Genomic DNA, 15,821 nt, shown 5'->3' with positions numbered 1-15,821 from the left:
TGCCGGGGGCAACTGCCATTTTTCAGGTTCTGCATGATTGAAGGAGAACAGAGTGACAGGTGAAATTAAGATTACAGCACATCTCCCCGACCAATTTGGAGGCAGCCATCCTAACAAAGGGGCCCCTCCACACCAAATATCCGCCCTAGCCTTGGTTAGTCACCTGGCACTCGCATTATCTGTTAAATCATATAAGACATAAACATAAAGAACGTGAAATCTGTCCTATGTCAATGGCAGTCGGGGCAGCTAGTTTCCCTAAAAACAAATGTGACCCCCTACTGTCGATGCTTTGAAAGTGGGAGGAGTCACATTCTGGGCTGTCAATGGGAACACTGAATCATCCAACGATCAGGCTTCACATTATCCTTAGGCACCGATTCAATTGCACAATCCGAAATTGATTTGGGAAAACGGGATAATGGAATTAGAGGTGGTCATAGTGGAACTCAAAATAGAAGGCACTATCTGCAGCAGCGGTCTGGGGGGTGAACGGATAATGCAATTTGCCACCCCTGTGCGGTTGACTACGTCCCCCACCGCCTGCAACCAGGTATTAGCAGTCTCATCTATACCGGTTGACACCAAAAATCATTTGGGAATGGACAAGTCACTGGTATCGAACACTTGTATTGACTTCTGCTGCTCCAACAAGGGGGAACTGTAAAATAACTCTAAGCAATTCGGTCCTTCCCAGGGACATCGGCCCCAAGAGGGATATAAAACCCCCTGGTCGTGCCCTTCACATCTTATCCTATCCCGTATATGTGTCATGTTGGGTCCACGCCAGAAATTCTTAATAGTCAACAGCACAGGATTCCTTCCTCCCCCAGATACCCCCAGCCTCCCTCTCACCAACCCGAAATACTTCCAGGGGTGAGCATATCTGTAAAATATCTGTAAAATCCAATTGAATTTCCTCTCCCGGATGTTTAGGCAACGGAAAGTTGCCCTGGAGGTGGCCTTCATGGTTGGCCGAATATTAAATAATTGACACATCTCTCAATTTTGAAACAAATTCTCAATTGTATCCTGTAGATGAGGGTGCCACCAATGTGTAAGTGCTCGTGTCATTTGTACCTTATTTGTGCTGGTCCGTGACCCTCCTCCACCAGGACACGAAGCCGAACCGCCGAGAGAACATGATGACTATCAGGGTGACGCCACAAGCCTTATTGGCTTTCCAAATAGTTTTCTCTTCTGGGGACGCACACTTTTGGTCCTCTAGCAATGTTTCTAACATCACTTTTGGAAATAATTTAACTGATCCTGATTCTGCAAACACACCATCTGTTATACTGGCAAATAACCCGCCTTCTGCTTTGCAGCAGCATCCGCCGCCTCATCCCCTTGGTCTACCAAACCATCACCTTTACTATGTCCCTTACATTTTATCACAGCCACCTTGCGGGGTTTTTATTAAAGCCTCACACAGTCGAATGATCTCATCCTGATGCTTTATCGGCATCCCTGTGGCTGTGAGAAAACCTGCTCTTAACCATTGTGGCAGTTCTATATCAGAATAAGAATCAGAATCATCTTTATTTGCCAAGTATGTCCAAAAAACACGCAAGGAATTTGTCTCCGGTAGTTGGACCCGCTCTAGTACGAAAACAGACACTTTTGAGACATAAAGACATTGAGAAAAACAGTCACTGACCAATGAAGGGATACTTGTTATCTGGTAATGCCGGTAAAAAAAAAATAAATTTTATTTTTAATTTTTTTGACGATTGTGCAAAAAGATGCAGAGTCCTCTAGCACTTGCTTCTGAAAAAGCACACGAAATATAGTGGTAGCCTTTTCAGAAACATCGAAGTAAAACGGTTTTGAGTCGTCGGGTCTGCGTAAGTCTGCTGCTGAGGCGAGTGATTGTTTGACAAGTTGCGCATGCCATGAACAGCAATCATGGCACTCAAGGGGGCAGTCAACTCCCCATATTTAGCGACTGTATCCAGTCCAACCTAAAAAGGACAACATGTCCTTCACAGTGCGTGGTTTTGGATGGGACAAAATGGACTCCCAAACAGCTGTACCTACCAGTGAGACCACTCAGCCCAGGAAAGTCACTGTGGGATGACAACATTGAACCTTGGCCCTCAAAACCTTGAACCCACAGCCCAGGGAGACTCTGGGTTCAGGGCTGCCCAATAGAGCGTATAAGTCTTGATCTGCTGTGGGGGTGGTGGAAAGCATAACATGTGGTGCCCCTAGTCCATAATCATAGTCAATCTGAGTGCCATCCGGAAAGATCACTTGAAGCCCCACTGGCCCACAAAATATGCTGGCCCCACACTTAATCAACATGTTGTGGCCCATTAGGTTCACTGGGCAGTTGGGGGATAAATAAATGAATGAGTCAGTTTCTGTTTCCTCACCTGCACAGGAGTAGGTTTTGTCAAAGGCAGAAGCTCGGGGACCCCCGAAAAGCCAACCAAGGTGCCTTTCCTGTCGCTCACCGGAACATGAGGATGCAATTCACTGAGCGTAGCATAGCGAGCGCCAGTGTCGACCATCATGGAGAGATGATGTCCATCTACAGTCACCGGAATGCAGGTGACTGCACATCGAGGCTTCCCGGGCACCCCTATTGGCAAACGGGGTACTGGCCCAGAAGTGTCGATGCCAGGTAGGCATTTGGCGGATGGTGTGGTATCGCAGGGTGCGGAGTTGGCCTGTTCCATTCAGGTTGGTGGGAGGATGCGTTTTGATGAAGCAAGTGGCGGCACTGTGGCGAGCACTTATCAAACTTAATACTGCAAGAGCACCCCGGCCTTGGTGGACAGGGGCAGTCCCTCACCCAGTGACCCCACATCCCGCAGTTATAACACGACCCATCCAGCCCCCCCGGTCTCACTCCACCCTTAACGCTCGCTCCTCGTCCACGCCCTCGCTGATAGATCTGGCTTGACGGTCCCAATTGGTAATGCTGTGCCTCAGTTGGAGTCTGAGCCAGAGCAGGTGGAGCGGCGGTGGTGGTGGTCTTTTGCTGAAGCAATTGTTTCTCCTTTTTGATAGACTGTGAATTTAGACGTTTTGCCTCCTGGACCTCTAAATGTAATAATTCTTTTTTTAATAAGGCATCCTTATCTGTATTAACTTTTTCCTTCTCAATATGTCTGGCAAGGTAATGTAAAAAGTTTGTTTTCCACTCATCCGGTGTTGCCGTTGTCATGGCTGGGTTGTCTCTCATAGCCTCTGCCACTAGGGGGGTGGAAGTGGGGGTCGCTCCTCAGAGCACCGCCTCTCGGAAAAGTTGAGTCATTACCGGACTAGCTGATGGATCACTCCCAGACGCTTCCGACCAATCTCGGCGCGTGCGTGACAAATAAGCAAGACCAGTTTCTCCGTCAGACATCTGAAAATCACAGTTGGACAACACCCCAAGTGGAGCGGGAACATTTAATGCATGGCAACTCCAATCTCACAGAGAATCTCACCATTTAAGGGAAGATCATCACGATAAGCTGTCGTACGGCTGATCTCCTCTAGTGTTTGCAACTCCTGACAGGTGAGCTTAGTTCCTACAATTGCTCTTAAATCACCCATCGCAAGCGCCATGCCTTGTGTAAGATCCGTGAAATGCTGCATAAAAATTGCACCTCCCCCAGTAGGGGGAGGTAATTTCTCACTCGAACATGTACGATCAGAAATAGAAAATGGAGCATACATCCATTGGTGTGGTGTTGCTGAGCTCAGCAAAAGAGGCCCCTGAATTTTTCCCTTCTTATTTTTAGTTTTGGTCTTTTCGCCAGCCGAATAACAGTCATCTTCCTCTTTCTCGCCATCTGTGGCTGGCTTTCACTGCTCGCTACTTCCTTCTCGGTGCCTCGCTTCCTCCTTATCAGCAATTGCCACATTTGGCCAATCACCGTTCTGCTCCTGGCGAGCTGCCTCCCCTAGTAACTGACAGACTTCCCCCCAAACCCGCCTAACTTCAGCCTCGCTCTGTGCTCGCTGCTTATCTATTTTGGCATGAGCTGCCTTGAGTTGCAAACATAAATCATCCAAGTCTGAAATATCAGTACAAGCATTAACTTTACCTAATTCTTACCTCTCCAACTCACATGCTGCAGTAGACCCCTTTGGCAGGCTGCGTGTTCTTCTTTCGTCTCAGAAAGCCACTAAGTTGGCTTCCTGTGTAGTCAATTCGGTCGTGTTCCCAAGGCCGCCCCACCTCCCTGATGAAGGAGCCACACTGGAGGACAGATGATTAGAGCCCCGAGTGGGCCCACTACCCACAGGTTGATCCCCCACAATATCAAACGCTACAGAATCTCTAATTATCTCTGCGAACAGCGCTTGAACAGCAGGCTCAGGCTGTGGAGGAAATGCGTGGGGTAGGGGGGCTGAAGGGTTGCACCCCGCCTGAGTAAACACTTTTAATTGTTTACCTTCGTTCTCTTTTTTAACTGTTTTTTTTTGTAATTTGGTCGCAGCAGCCAGCTGACAGAATCTTGTTTGACATTTTGCCATTTTATCAGGGCAAGTTCGTAACCCTCGATTTTTAAACACGTTTTTATTTTTACATTCTTTCCGCAATTCCTGCTCTCATGCCGCAAAAGCATCACAAATTGGAACCAAAACCTGTAATTTATTAGTTCTCTCATCATTTTTAGGAAAGAAGCCAGCATCCTGACATTTTTCCAACATCCTTTTCATCTTTTGAATGGCCTTTAACTTTTCTTTATCATCTCCGGAGATATTTTCCTCGAAATACAGCCACATTATTTTAATTTGTTCTCCCACAACAATTTCATCATTCCCCAGATTCTCAAAACAAACCCTCATCTTTTCACCTTTCCACACACACTCCATTGTAACAAACAATATCACAAACAATCAGCAACAACATGCTTATATTATTTTTATGATTTTATTTTTCCCGCAGGTTATTCTTGACGCTTTTACTTGTATATATATATATTTAGTTATTTTTTTCAAATTATTTTTTTTTTTGTCAATCCGGCAGTTTATTGTCATCAACCGGATACCGCGGCGCAAAGTATTGTTGAACGCCGGAGGACCCGAGATTCGACCCACACGTACTAACTATAGTGTGAGGTTGTCACTACCACTTGCAGCAGATGGCTATGCCACTGCCCCCAGCACGAGGTCCCAGACCTCTGAAGTTAGTGTTGGGCTACAATAAACCTCCCAAACATTGTGTCCCAGACACCGAGTCCCCGATTCAACGTATCCCAGATCCGTACGCGATCCTATCGCGATTTCTATGTCACGGATGGGAAGTAGCTGAACCCAAGTGCAGGCGGAGGCTGATGTAAAATGATGAACAGTTTATTGAGCAAAGGTTATGGAAGTGGTCCTGGATGTGTTGACAGGCGGCGGCGGGGACAGGTGGCAGGCAGTGGACAGAACAGGCGGCTGGCAGGAATGACGTGGGTCAGGAACACTGGGAACAAGGAGACACAAGAGTTAACAAGGGAACGAGGAGTTGAGTAGCTTACATGAGTACGGTGGGCCGTGGTACCGCTAGGAGAGGCTGCAATACTTTGGCAAGGATTTCCAGGAACAGGCAGACTTAAATGTAGGTGGTGATGAGGGTTGATTGGAGACGTGGCTTGAGGAGAAGCTGAAACGGAGAGGAGAGGGGAGAGAGAGGACGAGAGGGTGCAAAGCGCCATCCAGGGTCCAAAACAGTAACATGACATTCTACTTACGAATAAATGCAATCTACACTGAGGTCTAGACGACCTTAACAAAATTCAGCCACACTCCTTATTCCCCAATACCCCAATTTTACTTGGCAACAAATCAGGAGAATTTGAATAAACAGGCTTCCCCTTACCTTTTATTGGCCGGCCGGGGTTATTAGCATTTTATGCTGATCGTTTTTCATATTTTATGTCGCCGATCCGATCAATTACGTCATCAATTGGCTCCGCACAAGACATATAACTTATGAATCCAAAACCTAGTTTATTTTTAGCCTTGTCATGTGTCTTGTTGCGCAGTACTGTAATTTTCTGACGGCCAATAAAGTTTTTTCAATCTTGTCGATGAAAAAACACGTCATTGGCGTGGGACTGTTTTGTCTCAGACAAACAACATGTAAGTTATTTGTAGTCTGTTTGCAACTGAAGTTTGTTGTGGGGAACTTCATCTCAATGCTTCATCACAAATTTTTTTTATCGAGGCCATGAACAATGTACAAAGGAGCATGCCGCGTTCAAGCAACGCAGCCGGGGTGGGGGCTTGACTCGAACTTTAGAGTAAGCATGTCATTAACAGATAATTATTTCTTTATATTTACCTAATCCCTACAGTTGTCACACGTATAGTTACACATACATCTCTATAAATTAGAATTGCGTCGAAAGTTAGGTACAGTAGTTCAATTCAAAAAGCAAAACTCATATTTTAATTTATGAATACTGAAATTGACTTTTCTGCTATATTCTAGTTTATTGAGATGCACCTGTACATGGTCGCATTAAATTCCAATGCTCCACAGCTTCTATCAGACCTTTGGTGAAATCATCAGTAGTGTTTACTGTTGAGGAGGAGTGTCTGAAGAACCTTGCTTTTCATCTCCCTTTCTGCACTCATACAGTGCGCAAACAGTCAAGTACAGTAGCTCTCAATATCCAGCCGTCTGTGGTCAGACTGGAGCAACAGTTACAATGGGGCTCAAGTCTCCACTCCGCATCATGTTATGAAACCGGTGTTGTCCATGGCAGAATATGGTCACAATTGACAACAATGAAAGCAGCAGTAGCCCGGTAAATTTATTTTGTTCTCGATGAATCATACTGTTCAATAAGTTGGGTAAAGTTTGGAGAATGCATGCCCCTTGTTTTTGTCTGGCACTTATTTTCTCTTTGGGGTGATGTCAGTATAAATGTGATGTCAAGTTTGTTGTATTTGAACTGATGTAGTTAATGTGTGACACTTGCGACATGCCGTTGAACTTTTGTCTATGACATGCTTGTCATCTAGGACATACGTAACACTAAAACCAAAGTAGTTCCAAAGGCCGGATTTGAAGGATGGTGGAGGATTTTCAATAACAGGATGGTGTATGGCTGTAGCCATGTTGCAATGGCGGGTGAGCTATTGTCTCAGTAGCTTGGGGTGCGTTCGGAAATGTACTGCTGCGCTGCTCTGCTAGACTCGGGATTGCGCATTTTGAGAGTAGAATTAGGGCGTCAGGGTGAATTTCCAAACGCACCCTTTCTTGGCCGGAATGAATGCGAGAGGAGAAGCATAGCACGCTTAGCACAGCTCCTCATCGTCAGAGGTTCCATCTATCCATCTGTTTTCAATTCTGGGCGTTATGGAGCCTCTCCCAGCCAACTTCGGGCGAGAAGCAGGGTACACCCTGAACCGGTCACCAGCCAATCGCAGGGCACATATAAACAAACAACCATTGGCACTCACATTCACACCTAGGGGCAATTTAGAGTCTTCAATCAACCTACCATGCATGTTTTTGGGTTGTGGGAGGAAACCACAGTACCCGGAAAAAAATTCAAGTAAGCACGGGGAGAACATGCAAACTCTACACAGGCGGGGCCAGGATTTGAACCCCGGTCCTCAGAACTGTGAGGCAGATGTGCTTACCAGTCTCTCACCGTGCCGCCACGTCAGAGCTTGATACAGTAAATATAAAATGACATATTTAGTGTGAACCATGACCAATTCAATACATGTATTGGTGTACCACTAATTGTGCGTGTGTGTGTGAATATATATATATATATATATATATATATATATATATATATATATATATATATATATATATATATATATATATATAAACACACATATACACTGTGGCCGACTGATCAGCACATCTGCCTCACAGTTCTGAGGACCCGGGTTAAAATCTGGCCTCGCCTCTGGTTTCCCCCACATTCCAAAAACATGCATAGAAGATTAATTGGCAACTTTAAATTGTCCATAGGTGTGCATGTGAAAGATTGTTTGTATGTGGGTGCCCTGCGATCGGCTGGCGACCAGTTCAGGGTGTACCCCACCTCTGAGCCAGAGTCAGCTGAGAAAGCACTCCGTGACCCAAGTGAGGATAAAATAAGGTACAGAAAATGTATGAAAATGTATGGATGGACATTAGAGGTGCACAAAATTTACACTTCAGTCTGGTTCGATGGTGCCCATTTTTAAGATTATATTAGATTAGATATTTATATGTATGTATGTTTGTGTGTATATATATATATATATATATACATACATACATACATACATATAAATATCTAATCTAATATAATCTTAAAAAATGGGCACCAGAACACTTTTCCTCCATTCCTCAGGCATCTTCTCACCCGCTAGACATATTTCCACATATTTTGTCTCAGAATCTATTGTCTTGTCTTGGTCTGTGACAAAGGAATTAGGATTTATCCTTAAGATTTGTCAAGACCGAAAGTACTATGCAGGCAGTGTATGACTTGTGTGTGAATATGACTGAATACATTTAATCACCACGAATCAAACCACTTAATCTGAGTTTTCTGCCGAGAAAGGCAAGGAAAAGCATGGAATCAAAAGTATTGAAAGGTGGCAAACTGACATGCAGGAGGTAATGTCCACCAAATCTTCCATCAGCTGTGTGTAGATTGTTCATTGCAACTCTTTTATACTGAGGCTGGGACCACATAAAACCTTCAGCGCCACCTAAAGAGGAAGGAAAGTGAAGCTTGTAAAGTTTAATCACTTTCAGTGATCTGCATCTCTGTACCACAGAGCCTCAGGAAAATAGTATATTATGCCTGTGGTTTGCACTTTGCCACATAGCTACCAAATATAGGAAAACTAATTTGCAGATTTCGTGATAGGACAAATTGCAGAAGGGCGGCACATCTGCCTCACAGTTCTGAGGTTCAAATCCGGCCTCACCTATGTGGAGTTTGCAAGTGGTTGTTTATCTATGTGTGCCATGCGATTGGCTGGCGACCAGTTCAGGGTGTAGCCTGCCGCTCGCCCAGAGTCATCTGGGATAGGCTCTAGCATGCCCACAACCCTAGTGAGGATAAGCGGTACGTAAAATGGATGGATGGACGGACAAATTGTAGATCCAAATTACGTTTCAGCTTTTGTTAGCAAATGGAGAGACAGTTGTGTAAAGCAATGGACGACCATAAGGCGCACTTAAAAGTCTTAAATTTTCTCCAAAATGGACGGGGCGCCTTATAATGCGGCGCGCCTTATGTGTACACCGAGTTCCAAAATCTGTAAATGTTGTTGTGTGACTTTGATGAGCGCTCCGCTTGACTGACTGGGAGCATTTCCTGCCGACACGCTGCTTATATAGAGGAAAGGCGGACGTGACTGAGGACGTTGAAGGAGGAAGGGTGCGCGTGAAGGAGGACGCTAAAGGCACGCCCTGCCTTTTTAAAAACATACGCTAGCATGCATGCTACTGTATGTTTTAAGCTAGCGTATGTTTTACGATGCCTGCGCCCAATAATACAGTCCGCCTTATGTATGTGTTAAATACAGAAATAGACCCCGTAACTGAGACTGCGCCTTTTAATACGGTGTGCCTTATGGTCGCGACAATACGGTAACAAATGTCCATCTGCTAATGTCATCTACCATATAAATTATGCAGGCAACAGATGTTGGAGATCAAATAATAATGTCAGGGATCTCATTTGATGTGCGTCCCGCATCTAAAACTCACAATAATTAGCAGGGATGAATGAAGCATAGTCAATCTGCGTCTATAGAAGCATGGTTTAAGACTCGCCAAGAGGACGGAGGACTGTGACGTTTGACGTGCGACATGCTCTGACACCACGAGAGACTGCGAGATTTCTCAGATGAAATTTTGCCGGCTACGCTGCAAAATCAGATTAGCAACCCCGAGACTTAATTTCCTCCTCATCTATTTTTGTTTTTCTCTTATTACGGGGGCTGATTATTTTTGTTTACTTTTTTCCAATCCCTTCTAACACCAAGATACCTTTGCGGAGCCACTCGAAGATTTCATCGACAGATCTTTCAATCGCTTCATCATGCAAGCTAGCGGAGCTCACCATGACGACTGCAGCAATCTCCTGAAAAGATGAAAGGCTAACTCGTCCACGAGCACTGAAGATTTACAACTTTGCTCTCCTGATGCCCATATTCAAGTCCTTTCCTCCATTGACAATCTATTACACCAGGAGATTAAGGAGCTCAAAACCAGTTTGGAGTTCACGCACCAACAAATTAGAGAGCTAAAAGAAGACAATGCCAAACTTCATTCAGCCATTTAAGTGATGACAACGGAGGTAGAAGTTCTCAAGAAAAATAACAATAAAAAAAGCAATGTTGGATTTACAGTCAAGAAGCATGTGGGATAAACTCATTTTTTTCCGGGATTTCAGAGAGTACACCTGATAATCCAGAGGCTCATAAAAAACTTAATGTCGACAGCACTGAAAATCCCGAAGGATACACTCGCTAACATCCCCTTCCACAGAGTACACAGGCTAGGAGGACCATCACTAAATTCCAACATTTCCAGCAGAAAGTCTTTGGAAAGTCAAAAGGGCGGGAGGGGTACACAGTTTGGTATGAATGACCAGTTTCCACGCAAAATCAACGAGCGACGGAAACTCTTGTACCCTCTAATGAAGAATTACCGTCAACAAGGAAAACGAGCCTCACTCGTTGTGGACATACTATACATAGATGGTCAACTGTTCCGCGATTCTAAAGTCACCCCTTGGCTCTTCTAATCGATGAAAATTCCTTTCAAGTTTGCTCTAATATTTGGTATACAATAAAAGATGATTATTCTTCAAAAACCCTGGAGTAATCTGTTTAGGGGAAAAAAAGGAATTGAGCACGTCCTCTTGCACCCTCAACTCACTGACATGGGTCATTTCCCTTGTTTTCCTTTAACTTTTCTCTCTCTTTGGTTCTTCTTTTTCCTTTCTTTATGGCACCCCACACTCCCCTTACCTCCCCCACTTACCGAATGGCCACTCCCCTATCCCTGCCCCCACCGTAACTCGTGATATATTCCCTTGTCTTCCGTTTCCATGTTTTTTCTATGCTGAACTCATATATAACACGTTCAATACCTCAATTAATAATACCTCCTAACACAACTTCATTTGACCAGCTACACAGTGAGAAAGTTCCCATTAAACATATTATATTTCTGAGAGTTATCTACCTTTCCCACACACGTATAGATGACACACTCACACAGATTGTCCCACGTTCACTTATAACAATTGTACACTTATCACTAATATGTCAAGTATAACTTTTGTTTCATGGAATGTAAATGGCATATGTTCACAGGCAAAGAGAATTAAGATTATGGATTATATCACAAAATTAAAAACGGACCTCTTCTTCATACAAGAAACCCATTTGTCAAAATCTGAAGAAAATTACATATCCATATGTACAATTACATATCCATATGTACAATTACATATTTAAATTTCAGTCTGTCCTTTTCAGCTAGCTATAACAGCAGACGAGGAGTCTCAATACTAATTCATAATAGACTACTGTTTACACTAAATACCACAACAATTGACCCAGAAGGCCGATACATAATTGTTAAGTCAACTATCCATCCATCCATTTTCTGAGCCGCTTCTCCTCACTAGGGTCGCAGGCGTGCTGGAGCCTATCCCAGCTGTCATCGGGCAGGAGGCGGGGTACACCCTGAACTGGTTGCCAGCCAATCGCAGGGCACATAGAAACAAACAACCATTTGCACTCACAGTCCTGCCTACGGGCAATTTAGAGTCTCCAATTAATGCATGTTTTTGGGATGTGGGAGGAAACCGGAGTGCCCGGAGAAAACCCACGCAGGCACGGGGAGAACATGCAAACTCCACACAGGCGGGGCCGGGGATTGAACCCGGGTCCTCAGAACTGTGAGGCTGACGCTCTAACCAGTCGGTTAAGTCAACTATGTTTAACAAATTATACACATAAGTTAATGTATACGGCCCTAATATTGATTATCCAACTTTTATTCACACACTTTTTTCACATCTGAACAATCATTATAGGTAGGGACTTTAATATAGTACTTGATCCAACCATAGACTGCTCACATTTAAAAAATTCCAAACAATCACAATCCTCCCGAAAATGAGATTAATATATGCACAATTTTGGACTCGCCGACATGGAGAATAAAAAATAAAAAAAATTAAAAATCATACAAAAAGGGAATACACTTTCTTCAGTTCACCGGTCCTTCTGTAGAATTGACTACTTTCTCACAAATAACTAAATTGCTCAAAACAGAACTTCCAAAATACATCCAAAAATAATTAGCGATCATGCTGCAATCTCTCTTCTCCAACCTAGCGTTTAATACTTCTCGACTGAAATATCAAGAGTTTGATATATTTGTAAGGAAGGAATGGGAAGATTCTCTAGATATGAATGAGTCCACAACTGCATCCCCATCCTTTCTTTGGGAAACAGGGAAAGCTGTAATAAGAGGCAAAAGCATTTCCACTCGCAGAGGAATATGCAATGAATCCGACAGAACTACTTAGGAACCAACTTTATAATGCGAAACAACAACTAGATTGGATATTATCAAAAAGAACGGAGTTCCTACGACAACAGCTTAGATACACTAATTTCAAGCACAATAATAAATCAGGAAAATGTCTTGCAAACTAACTTCAACGTATCAAAGAAAAAACACAAATTACATCTGTCTAAGATTCAAATGGCAAATTTACTCAATCAACACAGGATATTAATTATATATTTTACAACTACTACAGTAGCTTATATTCACCCCATCTTCTTCTTCTTCTTTTACTTTCGGCTTGTCCCGTTAGGGGTCGCCACAGCGTGTCATCCTTTTCCATGTAAGCCAATCTCCTGCATCCTCCTCTCGAACACCAACTGCCATCATGTCTTCCCTCATGACATCCATCAACCTTCTCTTTGGTCTTCCTCTAGCTCTCTTGCCTGGCAGCTCCATCTTCATCATCCTTCTACCAATATACTCACTATTTCTCCTCCGGACGTGTCCAAACCATCGAAGTCTGCTCTTTCTAACTTTGTCTCCAAAACATCGAACCTTGGCTGTCCCTCTGATGAGCTCATTTCTAATTTTATCCAACCTGGTCACTCCGAGAGCGAACCTCAACATCTTCATTTCCGCCACCTCCAGCTCTGCTTCCTGTTGTCTCTTCAGTGCCACTGTCTCTAATGCGTACATCATGGCTGGCCTCACCACTGTCTTAAAAACTTTGCCCTTCATCCTAGCAGAGACTCTTCTGTCACATAACACACCTGACACCTTCCTCCACCCGTTCCAACCTGCTTGGACATGTTTCTTCACTTCCTGACCACACTCACCATTGCTCTGGACGGTTGACCCCAAGTATTTAAAGTCCTCCACCCTTGCTATCTCTTCTTCCTGTCGCCTCACTATTCCCCCACCACCCCTCTCATTCATGCACATATATTCTGTCTTACTTCGGCTAATCTTCATTCCTCTTCTTTCCAGTTCATGCCTCCATCTTTCTAACTGTTCCTCCAGCTGCTCCCTGCTTTCACTGCAGATCAAAATGTCATCTGCAAACATCATGGTCCACGGGGATTCCAGTCTAACCTCATCTGTCAGCCTATCCATCACCACTGTAAAAAGGAAGGTGCTCAGGGCTGATCCCTGATGCAGTCCCACCTCCACCTTAAATTCGTCTGTCACACCTACAGCACACCTCACCGCTGTTCTGCTGCCCTCGTACATGTCCGGTATTATTCTAACATACTTCTCTGCCACTCCAGACCTCCGCATGCAGTACCACAGTTCCTCTCTGGGTACTCTGTCATAGGATTTCTCTAGATCTACAAAGACACAATGTAGCTCCTTCTGACCTTCTCTGTACTTTTCCATCAACATTATCAAGGCAAATAATGCATCTGTGGTACTTATTCTAGGCATGAAACCATACTGTTGCTCGCAAATACTCACTTCTGTCCTGAGTCTAGCCTCCACTACTCTTTCCCAGAACTTCATTGTGTGGCTCATCAAATTTATTCCTCTATAGTTTCCACAGCTCTGCACATCACCTTTGTTCTTAAAAATGGGCACCAGTACACTTTTCCTCCATTCCTCAGGCATCTTCTCACGCACTAGAATTATATTGAACAAGCTGGTCAAAAATTCCACAGCCACCTCTCCTAGATGCTTCCATACCTCCACAGGAATGTCATCAGGACCAACTGCCTTTCCATTTTCCATCCTCTTTAATGCCTTTCTAACTTCCCCCTTACTAATCATTGCCACTTCCTGGTCCACCACACTTGCCTCTTCTACTCTCCCTTCTCTCTGATTTTCCTCATTCATCAACTCATCAAAGTATTCTTTCCATCTAGCTAGCACACTGCTGGCACCAGTCAACATATTTCCATCTCTATCCTTAATCACCATAACCTGCTGGACATCCTTCCCATCTCTCTCCCTCTGTCTGGCCAGCCTCTATAGATCCTTTTCTCCTTCTTTAGTGTCCAACCTGCCATACATGTCATCATATGCCTCTTGTTTGGCCTTTGCCACCTCTACCTTTGCCCTGTGTCACATATCAATGTATTCCTTTCGCCTCTCCTCGGTCCTCTCATTGTCCCACTACTTCTTAGCTAACCCTTTTCCTTGTATGATTTCCTGTACTGTGGGGTTCCACCACCAAGTCTCCTTCTCTCCTTTCCTGCCAGAAGATACACGAGTACTCTCCTGCCTGCCTCTCTGATCACGTTGGCTGCAGTGGTCCAGTCTTCTGGGAGCTCCTCCCGTCCACCAAGAGCCTGCCTCACCTCTTCCCGAATACTCCTCCTGTCTCAGCTTCCACCACATGGTTCTCTTCTCTGCCTTTGTCTTCCTAATCTTCCTCCCCACCACCAGAGTCATCTTACACACCACCATCCTATGCTGTCTAGCTACACTCTCCCCTACCTATACCTTACAGTTGGTAACCTCCTTCAGATTATATCGTCTGCACAAGATGTAATCCACCTGCGTGCTTCTACCTCCGCTCTTGTAGGTCACCCTATGTTCGTGCCTCTCCTGGAAAAAAGTGTTCACTACAGCCATTTGCATCCTTGTTGCGAAGTCTACCACCATCTGTCCCTCCAAGTTCCTTTCCTGGATGCCGTACTTACCCATAACTTCTTCATCACCCCTATTACCTTCACCAACATGTCCATTACAATCTGCACCAATTATGACTCTCTCTCTGTCTGGGATGCTCAGAACTACTTCGTCTAGCTCCTTCCAGAATTTCTCTTTCACCTCGAGGTCACATCCTACCTGTGGGGCATAGCCACTAATCACATTACACATAACACCCTCAATTTCAAGTTTCAGCCTCATCACTCGATCTGATGCTCTTTTCATCTCCAAGACATTCTTAGCCAACTCTTCTTTTAAAATAACCACGACTCCATTTCTCTTCCCATCTACACCATGGTAAAATAATTTAAACCCTGCTCCTAAACTTCGAGCCTGACTGCCTTTCCACCTGGTCTCCTGGACACACAATATATTTACCTTTCTCCTAATCATCATGTCAACCAACTCCTGAGATTTTCCTGTCATAGTCCCAACATTTAAAGTCCCCACATTCAGTTCAAGGCTCTGTGCTTTCCTCTTCTCTTTCTGCCGAAGAACCCGCTTTCCACCTCTTCTTCTTCTTTGACTTCGACCCACAGTAGCTGAATTTCCAACGGCGCCCTGCAGGTTGACGGTGCCGGTGGCGGACGTTGTTAACCCGGGCCATGACCGATCCGGTATGGAATTCTTTGGATGAACGCTCATATTTGTTTGGCAAAGTTTTAAGCCGGATGCC

The 15,821-nt window shown here is 44.4% G+C and overlaps 2 long non-coding RNA genes across 4 annotated transcripts in view; one reads left to right on the top strand and one right to left on the bottom strand.

The window, feature by feature from the left end:
* The window catches only part of LOC133487183 (uncharacterized), an 89,337-nt gene that overhangs the window by 20,574 nt on the left and 52,942 nt on the right, over positions 1-15,821 (top strand). The gene's annotated exons all lie outside the window — the stretch shown is intronic.
* The window catches only part of LOC133487184 (uncharacterized), a 63,205-nt gene continuing 52,632 nt past the window's right edge, over positions 5,249-15,821 (bottom strand). Inside the window, exons 2-3 of the long non-coding RNA XR_009791235.1 lie at positions 5,492-5,593; positions 5,249-5,413 (exon numbers count right to left, since the gene is read on the bottom strand). This is a non-coding gene — a long non-coding RNA (uncharacterized LOC133487184). The remainder of the gene's footprint in view (positions 5,414-5,491; positions 5,594-15,821) is intronic.

Source organism: Phyllopteryx taeniolatus, chromosome 12, assembly GCF_024500385.1.
Source record: "Phyllopteryx taeniolatus isolate TA_2022b chromosome 12, UOR_Ptae_1.2, whole genome shotgun sequence".
Lineage (NCBI taxonomy): Eukaryota > Metazoa > Chordata > Actinopteri > Syngnathiformes > Syngnathidae > Phyllopteryx > Phyllopteryx taeniolatus.
The sequence above is the reverse complement of the archived record's forward strand: the minus strand, read 5'-3'. Positions and strand labels throughout refer to the sequence as shown.